Source organism: Dermacentor silvarum, chromosome 3, assembly GCF_013339745.2.
Source record: "Dermacentor silvarum isolate Dsil-2018 chromosome 3, BIME_Dsil_1.4, whole genome shotgun sequence".
Classification (NCBI taxonomy): domain Eukaryota; kingdom Metazoa; phylum Arthropoda; class Arachnida; order Ixodida; family Ixodidae; genus Dermacentor; species Dermacentor silvarum.
Genome location: NC_051156.1, coordinates 164,323,818 through 164,344,345, shown reverse-complemented (window position 1 = coordinate 164,344,345; position 20,528 = coordinate 164,323,818). Strand labels below are relative to the sequence as shown.

Here is a 20,528-nt window from a genome sequence, read left to right as displayed (position 1 = left end):
AGTGGAAGTGCCCCCCCCCCCCCGCTCCCTCCGGCGCTGGCTTCCCGCTTCCTTGCTTGCGCATGGGAGATTGAGTGCGTTCGCTCTCCGTGATAGCGCGCGTCCCCGCACGCTTCCGCTCGGGCATACGGCACGCGGCGAAGATTTTATCTATAGGGAACCTCACGGCGACGGCGACGGCGACGACGACGGCGACGCCGACGGCAGAAATCCGGTTGAAGTGTCCATATAATTGCTATCGCAATAAAATATTCTTTCGATGAAAAGCAGAAAAAAAACTGTTAGCCCTACCACTGGGGTGGAGAAGGAAAACAAGCGAAGCTGTACTATGGTGGGAATAATGTATTTTCAATTATGACTGTTAAGATGTGGTGGTGTAATTGGTTATTTAAACTATTAAAGAATGTGAAATATATATGATCCGGTAGTTTTCGCCGCGCGCGTTCGGCGCGAACGTGGGCAAAACGCCGCCGCCGTCGACAACAGCTCTGCGCGTTGTTTGTGTGACCGCACACAACCGCTGTCAAAACGCGGGCTACGTGACGGAATGGCTCAACGCCATTGTCGGCACTGTTAGGGGAGAGGCGGGCGAGAGCCCAGAAACAGTCAGCGGCACAGGCGGCAGAGGCCAGCAGGGCGGCGCGCATGCGCCGCAGTGGGAGAGCGGGCACGCACACGCACAGTCTAGGGTGCCTCGATGGCCTCCTCGCCCACCGCTGCCCTTCCACTGGGAAGTCGCGTTTGCTCTCCCCCGTGCGCTCGCTCCCCATGAAAACGCGCGTCCCTCGCCCTCGCACGGTTTCACTCGCACACACAGCATACGGCCAATGAGAGTTTCTTTTTTTTTTTCTATTGCCGGATGCGACCATCGAAGAGTGAGCCCTTAACAGCTTCGCTGTAAATAACTGTCAGCCCTTCCACTGGGGTGGAGATGAAAGGCCAGCGAAGCTTTACTATGGTGGGAATTATGTATTTCTAATTATGACTACTAGGATGTGATGGTGTAATTGGTTATTTGAACTATTAAAAATGAGAAATATATATAATCCGGTGGTTTTCATTTATTTACGTCACCAACGCCACGCGCGTTTACTAGAGTACCCAAAGACGATGGGACATTTTGTATGGGCGCTGAATACAGCCTCGTCGACCATCAGACGGATTTATTTCCCTACCCAATGCCAAGAATCGATGACATAATCGACAAACCGGTGGCTGGTCCTGAATTTCCCGCATCTATGTTTGCAAGGGATACTGCCAAGTTCCTGTCGAGGAAAAGTTCAAGCACTTCACCGCTTTTGTCACTCATTTCAATGTCTTAGAATATAACAAACTGCCTTTCGGGTGGAAGAATTCTGGAACACAGTTCCAAAGAATGATGAACAACGTGCTTCATAATTTCAAAGGTAACTTCTGTAACGTCTACGTGGATGACATCATCGTTTACTCGAAAACACGTGACGACCAGTGCTCACACTTATCCGAGGTGTTAATTGCACTGAGTGAGGCCGGACTGAAGATCAGCATGAAGAAAAGCGAATTCTATGATTTTCTTAGGGAGATTCTTCGACGGACATACAAAGAGCCCAAAACAAGTATCTGTTAAACGCATATATCAGCTGACAAAACCATATGACGTACGCTCGCTCGGCGTGTTCTTGGGCCTGGCAGGACATTTCAGAGCATTTATCAAGGACTACACTTTAAAGACGAAGCCCCTTGCATTGCTGACGCAAAAGAATATTCCATTTGTGTGGACACAAGAGTGTGAGAAAACGTATCAGGAACTCGTCCGAATAATAGCATCTGACCCAGTACTCACTATTCCAGATTTCACAACGCCGTCTGAACTAAACACTGATGCATCACATTACGGGACAGGCGCGATACTATACCAAATGGACCAGAACGAGCCCGCCTAACGACGACTTAATGACATTGGTTACTACTTGTACACATTCAACAAGTAAGAGATCACCTACCCGACTACTGAAAAAGAGGCCCTAGCTGTAGTCATGTAACTTAGGTACTTCATAACGTACGTTGAATGAAGTCATTTCAAGTTCTTCATTGACAATCAAGCCTTGGCCTATATACTAAGCCTTTCTAAGCTGAAAGGAAGACTGGCCAGGTGGGTCAGTGAAATACACCAATTTGCGTTCGACGTTGCTAACAGGCCAGGAGAGAAGCTGCCCGACGCCGACGCAATGTCAAGGCTACTGATACCTCCGAATGTCGAGAGGTGTGTGAACCAACTTCTTTGGGACGGCAAGGAAGATAATTTTCAAGAATGGTAGACTGCACATTCCTAACACGAGCGTCGCAAGAATCTTGCAGCTTTACCACGACTCTTCAGATTCTTTTGGCCACGACAGTTTCTAGAGGATATACTGGAAAATCAAGCAAATATTCTTCTGGAGCACAGTGAAGCAAGATATATCATAATATATCAGAATGTCACTAATAGCAAATCAGCAAAGCAAAATTCAAGCCTCGCGAGAATGGAGTAATCCTAACAACGTATTCAAGCAAGCCTTTTGAAACTGTGCACCTTGATTTCGTAGAACTCAAGAAAAAAGGGGAGGGTGTCAGAACTACACAAGCATTTCTTTTGGCCATCGACAAATGCATGAGAATGGCTACACAGTCGTGAGTAGCGATATGTCGCTACTCACGACTGAGTAGCGACATATCGCTACTCAGTCGTGAAATGTGCACAAATTTCTCAGCCATTTGCACAATCACAAGACAATTTCCAGCTACGCTATTTCTCTTGAGCAGTTGCATTAGGAATTCGAAATTGTCTTTGATTAGACGGCTCATCACATGACCCCTGACTTTTATTTATTTATTTATTTATTTATTTATTTATTTATTTATTTATTTATTTATTCATTCATTCATTCATTCATTCATTCATTCATTTATTTAACAATACTGTCAACCCTCTTGCGAAAGCCCTTACAGAGAGGGTTATGAAGAAATATAGAAAAATGTTACACAATCACAAACACAGAATACATCGAAATCAAGCGGCGCACTCGCAAAGATCCAGAGTTGTTTGAATTGAGACAGATCAGTTTGTTCCATAACACACATTGGTAACTTGTTCCAAATTTCAATTAGGTTGGGGAAGAATGACTACCTTAACGTATCAGTTTGAGCAGTGTAAGATTCGATAGATCGATTATGCTTAGTTCTGGAGCTCCGTTTGCCAGGTGCCAGTATGTATGTTTCCTTCCTAATATTTATTTGGCCTTGGAGTATTCGGAATAATAACTTCAATCGATTTTTTCTTCTACGCGTTTCTAGCAGGTCCGGTTTAGAAGAACGGAGAACTTCTATGACTGAATTAGTCCTTCGATATCGGGAGCATATAAAGCGCACCGCGTACCTCTGAATTTTATTTAATTGTTTCTTCAAATAACTTTGGTGAGGGTTCCATACCTCTGACGCGTACTCAAGAAGTGGCCTTATAAAAGCTTTGTAAGCGGTTAGTCTTACATCGCGTGTAGCACCTTCCAATTTTTTTCGCAGAAAGAATAACCTCCCGTATGCCTTCTAACAAAGATTATCCATTGTATGCTCCACGATAAGTTTTCTGTTATCGTTATTCCCAGAAGTTTAAACTGACTAGTATTTATCAAACACTTGTCACCAATAATATATGGAAACAAGAGACGGCCCCTTTTGTTGTGGTAATATGTGTATTGTCCATTTAGAATAATTTATTTCCATACTGCATTTCTTGCGCCATCCGCTTAACGCTTTTAAATAGTTATTAAATTTAAGTTGGTCTGCCGTGGTTGGTCTGCCGTTTAAGTTGGTACGGTATAATAATATAAACAGTCATCCACGAACAGTTTAAAATGTACATCTGGTTCCATCACAGCAGAAATGTCATTAATATACACCAAAAATAAAAGCGGTCCCAGGACAGATCCCTTCGGGACACCTGAGAGCACTGCCAGTGAGCCGGAGACATGACCATCCATTCTGACCACCTGATTGCGATTCTTTAAGTATGCTTTAATACATTTTATTATAGTGGCATTAATAAACTCGGTTTCGGGCTTGTTTGGACCATGGTGTCACATTTTGTTCACACATGACACCTCTAAAACATGCATATAACAATTGTGTAGTGTGTTTATTAATCCTTCTGTACAAACGTAGACTTCATGCGAACCGGGCACAGAACATGTCCCGAATATCCCCCCTCCCCCCCATACGTGGCGGTGGCACTCTCGGCGGGCAATCCCCCTCGCATATCGATGCCTGGAACAATAAAGTTCTGGCACACTAGCCCTACGCGCCCTCCCCATCGGCAGGTCAAATGGACCGCCACTTTAGCACACATCAGAGAGGATGAAGGCGAAAACCTACGCACTCACGCGACATTCATTAAATGACTTGAACTTCTCATTCGATATTGGTTGTTAGTCTTGTTTTCTCCCACCAAAGTCGCGGAATTGAGTGCCTTAATTGACGCTACCCTAATTCATGTACCTAATTACCATAGCCCTATTAACATAAACGGTCGTGGGTTGGACTCCCAGTGATGATTGTGGGTTACGGTGCCTTAATTACCTCTAGAATAATTAACTATGCGTTAATTAACTTCGCCTTCACACCGAAAGTCGTGGGTTTGACTCCCACATAAGATCAAGCATTTGACTCCTGCTGAAGGTCGTGGGTTCAAGTGCTTCAATTAAATCGATCTAAACCACCTTTGCTTTAATTAAGATAGAGTTATTTCAGACACTCGAATGACGAACGCGTGAGCAGTGGCACGAGCGCGTCTCTGTGACAACGTGACTTTTTTGTACCTTTTGTGTAGTCGCCGCGTTTTCGCTCAAGGACGTTGAAGGTCGACTGCATGATGAGACATATATATGAGGCTTTCGCCCTAATAAAATTGGTGCCGCGTACAATTAAAAACAATGTTTCATTTTAGTCCCAAAACTGCACACTTGTTTATAAGAGACACCATACAGGAGGACTCCACGTTATTTTGTACAATCTGGATTCGTTAAGTGTTAAGGGGCACCCAAGTGATGGTACACGAGCGTTTTTGCATTCTGCCCCCATCGAAACGCCGACATATGTCACGTGAAGTCGGACTCAGCAGCGCAATGCCACAGTCACTGAGCCCTCGCTCGAAGTCCACGTACACTTTGCTGAAAAAAACTACAAAATACTGCAGTTGTTGTTATCAGTGTTGTTATGTTGCTTTCGGCCACTTGTTTAATGAATTTCTTGCGAAGGCGAAAACTAGCCCACCCACGTTAACTTCTCATGACCCAAAGTCATATCGTTCCCGCCTTTTTACAAAATTTCATATCGGTGACTGCTAAAGCTCTTCCACGACAATGAATCGCCATTAAACACAATTTTTAAAGCACATCAGTAATGCTTCAGAGTCATTTAACAAGCTGTTACTGCAAAGACCGTAAGTAACCATATGCTCCGAACTTTGCATATAAATTTCTGATAACCTGCCTTAAATACGTGCTTATACACCCTAATTTAACAGCATCAAATATTTGCCCTCTTTTTTTCACTTGGTTGTCGTCGCCGGCCACAGTTTGGCAAACATGGTTAACATTGATAACTTTCAAGATCGATGCTGGCGGTGTTTATTGGTGGCACACACAGATGAGTCAGGAAGTCAGTGGCACTTTCAGGGGCGTTTAGGGCAAATATTTTGTATAAAGACTAACCTTAGGGGACAGTCAAGGTTAACAGTAGTACCAGAAGGAAATGTTAAACTCGTCATAAAGAAAAACATCGTAAGACACCTAAGCACTTACGACTTGTTAATGCTAAATCAGTAATGTCGAATTGAACGTCGCTGAGTGGTCCTACGAGTTATGAACTCCTCGCGGGCAAGCTAGCGCTTTGAGACAATTGGCGCGTTTTGATTTGGCCTTACCGAACGCGCAGTTAACAGAGGCTTCCGAGAACGAGAGCGAGGGTGACTTAGCATCGCGGCGATGCTCTGTGCCCTCAAGCAGTAGCTCACACGCGAATGTTCCGTTTCGCCTCAGATCCCTAGATAAAACAAGTTTTATGTAAGTTTTGCCCGCTCTGCGCCGCCAAGGCGCGTTCATGCCCTGGTGTCGCAGCCAATGGGAATTTAGGCTGCTAGAGAAGCCGTACGGCGGCTCTTAGCTCAATTAGCCATCTGACGCATTCTGATGAAAATACTATGAAAATGAAACCACCAATAAATATAAGGAAGCATGCCACTTCGTGGCATGCTTCGTGGCATTTACGGGCTTGAGCACTACGCTAATAACAGTTGCTTTCATTTTGTTGGTTCAAAATGTGTAAGCTACAAACCATTGCAACTTATGGAACCTGCGGTTTCTAATTGCTGCGCACATTTTTTTCACGTCCCTTTAAAACGTCTCTGCGAAGGAGCAGTTTCACGTCCTAAAAATCGATGACTTCATAATCTCTTCCAGATCAGCAGTTTTTTTCACAGGTGTTCTTCTGACCAAGCGTCTTTTAAATAAAATAGTTCCAGCAGCTTTAGAATGTCAATTCTCATTGTCTACAGATTTCACCAGTGGATACGAAAGCGGAGGACTTTATCTGTACAAAATGTGGCCAGATATTACGTTTCACAGGCCACTATATTATGTGCGTATTTTTTTAGGAACCCTTTTATTCTTCTGCCAGCAAGGGCAACGATTGTCATTTATATTCATCCAGCTGTTGTCGAAAAAACTGCGATGGGTAGTTGCTAACTGTAGTGCCACAGTTAGCAACTACCCATTGTTGGTACCTGTCCGCGTTGCTGAAAATTTTGCTGGACAACACAATTGTGCGCTTTCATCACGAAGCGAAAATTGTGCCGCCGCGTGCTGCGGCAACCCTGCGATCCCGCTATCGGCGATGACGGAACACGCTGGTCACGCCCAATTGCCGAATGCACACGAAATTGCCCCAACGTTTATTAGCCGCGGAGCTGTTTAAGCCGGCCGTAAGTCCGTGATGTATTGAAAATGTGCGGACCGATCTTGGCCGTTGTGCAGAAAGGGTCCAAACGCAATGGCACATACCCCTGGGAACTAGCGAAGCTGAGCCTGGATAAGTATAGCTAAGCATGGTTGGGACTGCAGCTTAGCCGGTCATCGATAGCCAATCAATAGCTAATTGATAATTGATCAGTAATCAATAAATTCCGGAAAATGCTGGGGATGTCTTGTAAGTGCTTAGCTATAGCCCAAAAGCCAGGACTAGCTAGGTGCCCATCAGCTCCGCTGTCTCTTTAGCATTGCGCCTCCAGTGCAAGCTACGCTAATCTTTTCCAAGCCGTATATATATAAACACCATGACGTCATCGCCCCGTGGCCTACATGGGCAGAAATACAGAAGATGCAACAGCGTACTGCAACTCATGTGCGATAACAGCGCGCGAGCACTTATCAGCACATGCGCCTTATTTGAACGGACAGACAGACAAGAAACTTTATTTTGTCCTAAGGGACTACTTTGTCGTAGTCGCGGGCCGCACCTGCACCGGGGGCGGAAGACCGTGATCTTCAGCCCTTTCGCAGACCCTTTGGACAGCCCGAAGCTGGACTTGAAGGTCGTCGCTCTTGACGGCTTCTTCCCAGTCTTCTTGCCTGTTGAAAGGCGAGTGGTGCAATGCTGAACATTGCCGGACAATTTCGTGTTTGACCGAAGAACACAAAGGTTAAGGGGGCACATCACGCATTATATAAACACAAGAAAAAACGTACGGGGCAACCAACAATTAATAAATCAATACCGCAGCGAATTGGATCGCTGCCTACTCTGCCTGCTCTGGTTACATACCCCGTTGCCGAGGGCACCTGACCGGCCGCCATTGAGGCGGCGGATGTGTCGCCTATCGATTCCGCCTGATCATGGTTGTTCGGGAACTCGTAGCTCCCTTCGCACTTCTTCCGTTTTGACATACGGTTCATCATCCTTCTATTGCGCCTCAGCGAAATGCCCTCATCGGTTTCACCGTGTAGGACCTGGGCGCAGCAGGTGCTGCAATCACTTGGCACTAGTTTGCATGTCCGTCACCCAAACCGTATCGCCGGGACCTAGTTTTTCTTGCGGTCCGGCGGCACGGTAGCGTTTGTTAAAATACCGCGCTTGCTCCTTCTTTTCAGCGAAGTCCTTAACTATCATGTCCGACAGACGCGATCCGACCGGCCCATTCAACTGCGGTGTCATTGGAACACGCGTTCGAAGACGCCGGCCCATCAGCATTTGAGCAGGGCTGAGGCCTACAACGCCGGGTGTCGCCCTGTAGGCGAGGAGAGCCAAGTATGGCTCCTTTGATTTGAGTACGAGGCGCTTAACTGTCTGCACCACTCTTTCAATCTCCCCATTAGCTTGCTGATGCCGTTAGCTGACGGTGACGTGACCGAAGCCGTAGTCATTTGCCAATTGCTCAAAGTGGGAACAAGCTAACTATGGGTCGTAATCATTCACTGCCGTTTTCGGGATGCTGTGGCATGCAAAGATGATTTTCATTGTTTGGATTACGACGGCAGTCTTAGTTGGAGGAAGCAATGCGACTTCCGGATGATGTGACAGGTAATCTACTACAATATGACAGTGACAAGTGTTAGTAAAACAAAGATCATCCCCTACTCTTTCTCACACGAAGCTTTGAGAGGGGGTTGAAATGAAAGGCTCAGAATTGTGCGATGCAAAGCGCACGTATGTCACACATAAATTCTTTCACCTGGCGTGCTAGCTGTTCGCTAAGGTCTGGCTACCAAACAAACTCCCTCGCGAGTTCACGGCTTCTTGCTATGCCTGGATACACATCATGTAGCTTCATTAGGACTTCCTTTTGTAGGCACTCAGGAATGATAAGCTTGGTACCGTTTAGGGGCGAACCTTAACACTCGGCTATCATTGCTCTATCTTTCCAGTACGGCGCTAGACAGAAGGAAGCTTTGGTTTCGCTGGCCAGCCACTGCGACATAACTGACGCAATGCTTTAGACACAAAAGCTGCTTCCTGAGAATCTTTCACCTCTTCGAGCAAGTTGCTTCCTGTTTTCAGGCCTTGAATGCATGATTTGGCAAATGATGACACTTCGCCTACGGGAAGGTCTCCGGTTAGCCGCTGTTGGAGCATTACTCGCGTGCCTGACAGGCGAACAGCCGACTACACTCGGCAAGCACCGGGGTCGTAATCAAACATCGCTTTAAAATCAATTTCATTTGGTTCCACCTAATCTGCTGGCTCATTGCATCTAAAATACGCAATCTCTCGTGACACGGATAGCTATTGTCAATACCCAGCCAGAACAAATGACCAGCGATGCATTGTTTCGTGCGCTCGTAGATACTATTTTATGCAGCGACTTCAATGATTGATGTAGGCGATTGTGTATAAAAGCAGCGAAATTTTACCACAAGCGCTCGCTCAAGCACATAAACACTGTACCCCTTTTGAGGTGGCCATGTACACAAGCAAAGCTCTCGTTCTTGTGGTTTTTATAGCTGCCACGATGGTGATGTAAGTACAGTTGTGTATGGGGTTTCAAGCTCGTAGATACTGAATTCAAATCTAGGCTCACATTTGTTGTAGTGTGGCTCCAGCAGAGTCATATAGGAGTATTTCTCAATACCTGTCCGCAGAATGCTGTCTTCACGCTCGGCTTCTGCCGTTAGGTGATGCTGATGACATGTCGGGTTTTGTCTGCCGTAACGTGTTCTACGGGCATACGCAAAATTCAATCGCAGCGATTCAGCGAGAAATCACGTGGTATTAATCGATTCGCAGTGGTATATGCAGTGCCCACAGGACTCACAGTGTTAGCCAACAATGCACTTTAGCCTACGTCTTGCTCCTTAACGCATACTCCGCGGCGGCCGTATTTCGATGGTACCGAAATGCAAAAACGCCCGTGTGCTTGCGTTGTAGTGCACGTTAAACAACCCTAGGTGGTCAAAATTAATCCGGAGTCCTCCAGTACAGCGTGCCTCATAATCAGAACTGGTTTTTGCACGTAAAACTCCAGAAAGAAGAAGATGACGAACGTACTCCTTGCGCTTGCGCTAATACCGGGAGCAATATGGTCTCTTCCTCGCCAACGTACTGCGGGACCACGTGCTCCCGGCGTTAGCAAGGCCTTAGCAAGCGTACTTCTCGGCTTTGATGTCCACGTTGCACACGTGGACATCATCAAAGAAAAGAAAAACGTTGAACAAGCGCCTGTCAACGACAAGCTTCCGAAAACAAGAAAAGTACTCAGGCGTTGTATACGGGGTGATAATTTTTAAGCTTTACTATTTTTTTTAAATCGCTTGTGGCAGCTGGCATTATTACCTTCCTTGAGCTGAAATATTTAAAGAGGCGCACATTTCTTCCGCGAGATATTGAAAGACATGAACAGCTACGTGACCGAAATTTACCAATAAACTTTCTAACTAATTCACGTCACATATTGCAATTGAGAAATTGTAGCCGATTGATTGCAAGTGATAGCCACTGGCAACAAAGTTTGAGGAAGTCGCGGGTTGCAAGATATGCGCCATCAAACTCGCGATAAAAATTCGATGTTGCTCCAAATTTTTTAGCAAAATGCTATATTATGCGTTGAAGCACATGCAAAGAGGAACATCAATATATTTGGCAATGCATGTCTCTAAACAGGCGTCATCATGAAAATTAATCATGGGTAATTCTAAAAATTCATTCTAAAGACGGTGATAACGTACCTTATATTGTGACAACCTTGGCTGGGTAGGGGCAAGATGATTTCATGTGGCTTCGTATGTATAGAGTAACAGTATAAAATTGAGGGCTTGAATGGCTGACGACGCAGCATGCTAGGCACTTTGGGTAGGCATACATGTCGGGAAGTGGTTAAGTAGGCTCCTGTCTCGCCTACCTTTTGCGTATGACTTCTCCTTATCTCGCTTCATCTCAGGCCTCTTCAAGAAAAAGAAATGCGAGACTCATAATGACATTGAGCCCTTGTCTTCCATCCGCAGTCGATTCACTCTAAACAGCTGGAAATAATCACATATCTTCACGTGGTGATACTGGGTGCCGAAAAAAGTAACTGTGCAGTAGAAATTGTGGGCTTTAGATGTGAAGTTTTACTTACGGCAGTGCAGTGATCACTACTCGAGGTCCCACAGACAGTTTTAGACGAACTACACGTCTTGCGCCATCATGTAGCACGTGAAACTCTCATGTCATTTGCAATTATCAGCATATTTTTTTCTTTCTCACCTTACATTAACTTTCTTGAAATCCGGTAGAGTTTAAAAAAATGTGGAGATGGGTTTGCACGGTCCCCACAAAATAATATACGTTACAATCACAACGCAACCTGAATATATGCATATGTTGTATAACAAATTATTCGGCCGAGTCAGTAGAGCATCCGGCCGTTCGAATGAGACGCCATCGTTGAAATCCTGCTACAGCACGTAATTTTTGTTGACGAAGCCATACCAACCACATACTACAGGCCCAGAGTTCTTGATTGAATCTTTTTTCGCTATACGGGATTGCTACCACGCAGAGTCAGCGTACTCTGCTCACCTTGCTATCCGCAGGCTTGACAAAGTATACGAAGTCAACTTCTCGGTTGGAATGCCAACCTCTCTGCACCCGCCATGCATTAGCACGTGGGCAAAGACTGAAGAGGCGCCGTTGGTTCTATAACTTTCACGAAGCACAAGCTAAAAATTAGCGCAGCTTGCACTGCAGGCGCAATGCTAAAGAGACAGCGGAGCTGATGGGCACCTAGCTGATCCTGGCTTTTAGGCTAGGCTAAGCACTAGAAGGCATTCCAAGAATTTTCCGGAATTGATTTATATTGAATAACTATCGATTAGCTATTTATTGGCTATGGATTGGCAATCGCAAGGTATTGGTCACGTATTTGGGCTAGGCTAAGTACTACCAAGTCATCCCCAGTATTTTCCGGAATTTATTTATTGATCGATTACCGATTAGCTATTGATTGGCTATCGATTGGCTATCGATGACTGTCTAAGATAAGTAGTCCCAACCATGTTTAGCTAGACTTAGCCAGGCTCAGCTTCGCTAGTGCCCTGCGTGCCATTGCGCTTGGACCTTTTCTGCACAACAGCCAGGATCGGCCCACATTTTCGGTTCGCGCGTTACGGACTGACGGTCAGCTTAAATAGATCCGCTGTTAAAAACTCGTGTGTCTGTAGGGCCGGTAATCGCAGTGACACTAAAAGTTTCAGAAATCCCAACTGAGATATAGGCCGATGCAGAACGCTTGTATTCTTCCTTTCCTGCAGGGAGTGCTACACAAACGATTCTGATGGTTGGCCAACATGTGTACAACAGGCGGTAAGTCTCTAAAAATATAACCATGACTACTAAGTCCACATAGGTAGGGAGTAGTCCCACCTTTGGGCTCGGAGCTTGTTCGTAGCTCTGCATTTGACAGGTAGTGGCACCTTCATGACCGCAATCCGGGACAACTCTGTAGGAGTACAGTTGTCAGAGAGCACTCGTTCTGTGTTCTTCACTTGTGTCAGTTCTTTCACGATTTCAGCAATCTTGAACGTTTACGAAGTCGCCCAGTTTGCCATTTTAATGAATTCTGCAAGAGATGCGTTAGAACCACGAAGGAGAGTGGGCGACGCTACAATGGAGAGGCGGCACCAAAGGCTGACAGACGGCCTGGTGTCTATACGTATAGGTTGTAGCTGGCGTCAATGCAGCACCCACGTGGATCCTTCTTAACGCAACCTCCTCGCGACGGGAGAGACCGGGCTGGAGGCCTGACCCGCATTAGTTAGTGCGCATGTGGAGCGGCCAAGGAGTTCGTTTTTTGGTAGCCATGTGGGTGCTGGGTGTTGCGGCAGGCGAGCTTTTTGTTGCGGGAGACAATGCTTTTCATGTTTGTGTGGCCTATTTCCCGAATAGCAGGCCGGCGTCCTGCCCCTCCTACTGGCAACCTATCTGAGTATCTGATTATCTCTATTTCTGCACACAGACTGATATCGATTGTATGTGCATATATGATCTCCTGGACAGGTCTATGACCATTCTGTACAAAGGGGAAGAGTGGTAAATTTTAGGTGCTACCTCATTTACAAGCCGCCGAGTTAGGTGGAGATAATTCCGGCAGAACCCATCTCACCTTGAATGTTGACATTAATGCGATTAGCATTGACGCACTGTGACGACACACCGTATTGCCGATGCCGCAACGTGTATGCAGCAGGGCTCCCCTCTCGGGCATCGATGATACTATCTCCTTTGCAGCGGGGCGGGGACAAATAGTCACCTAGCCAGCTTGATTTAATCAGGGATACTGTACATGTTTCTCATTCCAGCAACTTTGTATACTTCTCCATAATCTTTTCTCCAGAAAGCTTCCCTACCTTGTATCGCTAGCTATGCCTGTAACACATCCGGCCATATCAATTTCTTACCGGAATTTCTACCGCCAGTACTCTAAACGTCCCTTCTCGCAACTGCTGACTGGTTGGTGCTTGCCTCCAGTTCAAATCCAAGTGCTTCTGGAAGGTGTACGTTACCTCCGGCTCTCATTGGGTGAATCCCTTCGCATTCCATTGGGATGTGCGGAGTAGTCTCCGGATTTTTGCTACCGCGCATACACATGCCTCATCTTCTTGCATCCTACTGTACAAGCGCCGTCATCTGGCGGCGCTTGCAGTGACAGGATATGTAGGAAGATGTGGCAAAGTTAATCCTCACAGCTGCTTAGTGGGCAGTCAAAATTTTACCGTTGTCACAATTTGCTCTGCCTAGCCTGCATGCCGCGACCCTCGGGATGAAAGGCTATGACTAATAAATACCGACGCTATCGATTCACTAGCGACATCCTTCTTGACACAATAATGTAGTGTTTAGGACTGGCTTATTCCGACAGAAATATGGCTCATGGAGTCCTAAAGTCTACTTATTTGATATAGTTTTCAAAATATCAACGATCATAACTGCACTTCAAAGGGCGCGTGCTTGAGAAGTCGTCGTCCCATGCAGGGTCTGACATGTAGTGAAGTGTCGCGTCGACACACAGGCATTCCAGCTACATCTCTGTGCAGCCATTTTCAGCCTCAGTTTTGTCCAGCAGAACATAACGACTCGCATAGGGCTCGATTAAATCCTGTAATCAGCTTTTAGAAGCTGCCACTTCGCCTATAGAGCTTCGCTGCCGGTGTCACCATGTCTCACTACACTCTGAGTTCCCAGCTACTACTACCATGTTCAGGGCAAATTATTCCATGGTGGACACTGCAGCTGCGAGCTCCGTTTAAAGTATAAATCCACCTTTAACAATAAAATCTGCAGCATTTGGAGTGTGTCGCAGGCACCGCAGTACGCTTGTCGCTGTGTTTAAATGGCACTCCACGGCGACACGTTGGATGCCGTGCCGATCTTCGTCAATCTGAGTCCGTTAACTAACCCGCGGCTGCTCACATAAGTGTTGCAGCTTGTTTTTGCTGAAATAAAGCTATCTGCGTAGATCTGTGGCCTGTGAAACGAAGAGCAGCGTATCCAAGGGTGCATAAATTTAATACGTCCCTTAAAATACTTCTTTTTGAAGGTGCTTTCGGTGCATCAAAATTTGTTTCTGTATATCCTACAGAAATACCCCAAGCCGCATAGTAGGACCTTTAGACAGTACATATTACGCAGCAGAGACGGTCGAGCTCACGCAACGCTGCAGTCCCTCTCGGACTTTGTACGGGAAGCAGGGATTGATCGGGATTTGTGATCTCCTTTCTCTTTTATTTACTCCACTTCCCGGCATAGACCTTCGAGCCGGTCTTTTTCTAAGTAAAGACTTAACAATCATTCTCTTCGTATGTTTCAATTATTACGATCTCATTCACTTTCTTTTATCTATAACGAGCTAATTATTCAGTCTATCCGAAAAAGTCGATTTTTGAACTATACTGTGTCTTTCCAACTGCAGTTTGGTAATTTTAGCTGCGTTGCCTTATCGACTTGATATTCAGCAAATCTTCCACAATGCGTGTGAGCCATGAGAAAGAAAGGAGGCAAACACTAACATTACCACTCCACGCGGTAGACTTTCATCCCTCGATATCGAAGAACAGTCCTAAAAAGACCACCGAGCTTTATAGCCGGGGTGAGATGAAAGGAACACGAAGTCTACCCTACCATACACTTCCCATGTAGTGGGTGCACGGGCCAGAAATGACTACCTGTTTGACCTGAAGAAGGCAGTCCTGGCTTCGCCATGTGTGGTCGCGTCGCAGTTTAGTTTCATTCTGATATCGGAAATATGAGACAGACGTGACAGACGCACCAAGTACCTACACTTTATTGAGGGTTCAACGTGCAGATGAATGATTTCCAGGCTGGTGACGCAGGCACAACAGCTAAACTCGTTCCATACCTCCATGTTGTCAAGACAAACGTGTTGGTAAGAACCAGGGACTATGTTCACAAAGCTTTTCGTTCGTAAGTGCTATTTACCCTTGGCTGGCCATCTCCGCTATTAATATAGTAAGCATCAGAATTGGTGATTTACTTTTACAGACAATTATGGCGGAAAGACTTATTCACAGACACGGGCCCTGATTTCCAAATAATATAAGGTGATAGATACCTCCCTGACACAATCAATACCATTTTGACAAAGGATACATCCCTCTGTTCCTTTGCGGCTTGATCACGTCCCCTGCACAGATGTTGACCTTACTAAACTTTTTTTCTCCATGAACAATTTCCACGCATTGAAAGTGAATGCGCACCTTTCTTTCTAAGCAAGATTTTCACTCGTTTTTCGAGACTTCTTTTAATGCATCGTCCCCTTTGTTCGACATAAACGCTGCGGCAGGCTATTGGCATTTTGCATACTACCTCCAGCACAATACATTAAATGTTTCACGTGCGTCTTATGGCGCCATGGCTACTAAAAGTGAGCAATCCTAGGACGAATTTCTGCAAGCTTGCCGAACACGAACTGGTATTCTTTAACCAACTTTTTCACATTAATGCTAACTCACTCCGCAATCCCCCCGCTAGCTCCTGCAGCTTCACTTTCACGACAAGATACATTTCGCCATGGTCAGTCAGGCATTTCCGTTATTCATTTACTGGTACAAGGATTCAACCATAGCACTGATGAATGGCTGAGGGATGCCAACCTAAAAGCGACCGTACGTGGTTTCAGAAACTCACCTCCAACAAATGTGTGCCTGAATAAGGCTACGTTTAGTCAAAACCAGTAAAAAAAATACCTAGCTTAACATCCTCTAGCTTTTAGCGACAATACTGAAAATTCTGTCTGTCACAAACTACAAGCTTTTATGGTTAGACAGGAATGATTTTAGCAATTCCATTATGTTAACGCTAAAATTACGGTACAGTTATTGGAGCCCGATAAATTGTGGCAGTTTGGACCAAATGCGCTAGCGAACTTGAGAACGAACAATGAATAAAATCGTAACAACTGACACCTTGAAAAACTGTTAAGATAAATTATCTATTAAAAGTGATTAGGCTGATTCTAAAACCACGTTTATTTGGGCTGGCAATTGGATTAGGTTGAAAAAAAGCCATTGTGACAACACACTGCATTCTGTGTTAGCTTCCAATAGGCGTGGTTGTAGCCGAAATTGGTTTGTATAGTTAACAGAGCCTCCTGTAAAACCTGACATACTATCAATGACCAAAGAAAAGAGCATGCATGGAAGGCATAGCATACAAGCATGGAAGGCAAGCAGGCATGTCAGGCATAGCAGGCAAGTGTGGAAGGTATAGCAGATGAGTATATTTTCTGATGATCGTCATCTGCGCATCAACATCAGCCTTTTTTATGTCCACTGCAGGACGAAGGCCACTCCCTGTGACCTCCAGTCACCCCTGTCTAGCGCGTTTCTGCCCCATATGTAAGCACCGGTAGAATGCAATGATTGTACACTTTTCTTCTCAGCGATGGTGGTGAGCTCCCAGTCAGTATTTGGCCATGCCTGCCGTGTGCACTCCAACCCAAATTTATGATACTGTAAATTTCCTTCTCATCATCAGGGTCCCCTGTGATTAAATGACGGGAAGTGGACCTGGAAAATCCTTAATGGAAAAACAAGAAATTAATTTTTTTTCATACTGTAGACGTGTTAGCTAAGAAAAAGTGCTGTAACCATAGGTTAGTGAGGTACAGGATTTCTCTCAGTTTGAAGCCAGAAAGAGTAAAGTTAGTCCAGAAGAAACAGGCCACCCTAGACGCAGTCAAGGCTGAAAGCAGACCAATTCAGGCTGGGGCTCGAAAAGAAATATGCAGCTTTAGAACAGAAAGATGATAACACGGTAGTAATGAATGAAACCGTAACTAGGCTGATATCAGAAGCAGCAATTGTAGTGGGAGGTAAGGCACCAAGGCAACCAGTAGGTACGCTTTACCAAGTAACAAAGGAACTAATAAAAACTACAAAGCATGAAAGTGTCAAACTCAAGAGATCAAATAGAATTCGCTGAACTGTCAAAACTGATCAACAAGAAGAAAGTAAGGGATATTCGAAATTATAACGTGGGAACGATTGTGGAACCCGTAAAATATGGACGCAGGATGAAATAAGTGATAAGAAAACTAGGCAAGGGACAAGGTAAAATGTATGCACTGAAAGATAAGCAGGGTAATATCATCAGCCATTCGATGACATACTAAAGCAGCGGAATAATTCTATACTGTCCCGTACACTACTGAGACCAAACAAGCGTCTTCCATTCAAAGTAGTGATGAACAGGATACAGAGGCGCCTTCTATAGCTAGCGATGAAGTCAGAATGGGGAAAAGCTGCTGGAGAAGATGGAATAACAGTCGCTTTGATCAAAGATGGAGGCTATATCATGCTTGAAAAGCTTGCACCCTTTATACCCAATGCTTCGCGACTTCAACTGTACTAGAGAACTGGAAGAATGCCAAGATTATACTAATCCATAAGAAGGGGAATGTCAGAGAATTGAAAAATTATAGGCCTGTTAGCTTGCTTTCAGTATTCTATAAAATATTCACCAAGATACTTTCCAATAGAATCAGGGCAACACTTGACTTCAGCCAGCGAAGAGAACAGGCTGGCTTCAGGAAGGGATATTCTACGATGTCAAAATCTATGTCAACCAGGTCATCAATCATGTAATCGAGAAATTTGCGGAGTACAATCAACCTCTCTAAATGGCTTTAAGAGATTATAAACAGGCATTTGATTCAGTAGAGATACCCGCAGTTATACAGGCATTGCGTAATCAAGGAGTACGGGAAGCATACGTGAATATATTGGGAAATATCTACAAAGATTCCACAGCAACATTGGTTCTCCACTAGTAGAAAGTTACCTATCAAGAAAGGGGTCAGGTAAGGAGACATAATCTCTTCAATGCTATTTACTGCATGCTTAGACGAAGTATTCAAGGCTGAGGAGTGGTGATCAACGGCGAATGTCTAAGCAACCTTCGGCTTGCAGATGACATTGCCCTTTTCAGGAACAATGGGGACGAATTAAAACAAATGATTGAGGACCTTAACCGAGAAAGTGTAAGAGTGGGGTTGAAGATGAATATGCAGAAGACAAAGATAATGTTCCATAGACTGGAAAGGGAACGAGAATTCAGGATGGCCAGTCAGCCTCTAGAGCCTGTAAAGGAGTATATTTATCTAGGTCAATTACTCACAGGGGACCCTGAGCATGAGAAAGAAATTTACAGAAGAATACAATTGGGTTGGAGTGCACACGGCAGGCATTGCCAAATTTTGACTGGGAGCTTACCACTGTCGTTGGAAAAAAGTGTGCAATCACTGTATTCTAACGGTGCTAACATTTGGGGCAGAAACTTGGAAGTCAATGCAGAAGCTCGAGAACAAGTTAGGGACCGCACAAAAATGTTAGGCCCAACGTTAAGAGACAGGAAGAGAGCGATGTGGATCAGAGAGCAAACGGGTATAGTCGATATTGTAATTGACATTAAGAGAAAGAAACGGAGCTGGGCAGGCCATGTAATGCGTAGGATGGATTACCGGTGGACCATTAGACTTAGGAATGGGTACCAAGAGAAGGTTGCAGTGACGAGATTGCAATGAAAACAAATTGGAATAGTTTTATGTTATTGGTGCCTTTGTTATGACTTCAAATTCTTTGTGTGAGCGCTGAAGATTTTTCTCCACTCCTTCGACAGCACCATTAGTGGCTGCAGCAGTCAAAAAACATATCAATATTAACAAAAATGCGCGAAGCAGGCAAAAAAGGCTAATCGGAATAATATACGGCTCTCTTAAGCTGCATTTTTATTTCACCTTATGACACTCACTCGCAACTGCGTAAATAAACAGAGAAATTTGCATAAGGCGGTCAAGGTGATTTTACTTTTTACTGAATATGTACTACAATGCCTAGACGAGGTGTTCTCACCTTCTTTCATAGAGTTTTCTTGCAACGTTCACAAAGGGGTTTATTTGGATATTGTACACTGATGTATAAGCAATTATGCTTCTCGATTACCACCAATAAACATTTCTGTGTCGTCCATTGTTTTTTCAGTGCACAGTGGATAAAAGAACCAACACCCAGAGCTGCCCACCTGGTTGCACTTGTCATGTCAACGTCACAACAGATACTCAGCAAAAAGGATTTTGTATAAAAACGTTCAACGTAGAACGCACATACCACTTAGTAGCTGAATAAAAATGAAAATGTCCTGTCCCTATTAAACAAACTTTTGAGGCACGTTTGATGGCAAACTTCAGCACTCATCGTAGTTGTCGATGACAGCTGCGGAAATTCGAAGGCATCAGAAGTGCTCTTAATGCGCAATGCAAAAAATAACATGTACACAAAGCAGAGAGACTTTTCCTGAATTGAAGAATGTCATTTCCCTATCTTAATTAGGAGACAATAAATAAAGAACTGAAATATCTGTTACTAAAGCTCACTGGTTTGTGAAAGTAATTTAAAAAAGTACCCGCCAAGAGATTACTTAGCGATCAAGACATTTTCAGCAATGGTAATTCTTTCACTACCACATTGTCTCAACCTGCCATTTTTAAATGTGTTCGGGTACCACAATTTCCAGTAAGGATATCGTCCTTACGTAAACGTAGCATACTATTAGAATCGCAGCTAAAGCTCATGACATGTTCATTTGAAGGGTCTGCAAAGTGCAGTTCTACTGAGTTGTTTTGCTGACTTCGGTAGCTCTTGAATCTTCCCATTCCTTATCATGCTACACTGCTTTTACATTGCTTTTACTGAATGTGGCATTTCATTGCATTTCATTAGAGTCGTTCAGTTCTACTCATCCCTAACTATGCAATTTCCTGAACGAAATTAAATGTAAGTTTCAAAACAAAAATGCTCATGATGGATCAACAGGAAATTCCAAACATGAAAAGAAATTCTTTCTGCATGTGCCCTCTTTGGTCGGGTCTCTTCACTCGCCTTTCAATCGAAGTAGTAATGGCGGTGTTAAATTTAGTTAGATTGCGTGTGTCTTAGCCGAGGAAATAGCAAGTGAGACGAAGAATTCGACTT

The 20,528-nt window shown here is 44.7% G+C and overlaps 1 long non-coding RNA gene across 1 annotated transcript; it reads left to right on the top strand.

Annotated features, from left to right (window-relative positions):
- Positions 1-9,424: 9,424 nt before the first annotated feature.
- Positions 9,425-19,896, top strand: LOC125944052 (uncharacterized). The gene is made up of 3 exons (XR_007466085.1): positions 9,425-9,522; positions 12,294-12,345; positions 19,539-19,896. It is a non-coding gene; the product is annotated as an uncharacterized LOC125944052 (long non-coding RNA).
- Positions 19,897-20,528: the final 632 nt, after the last annotated feature.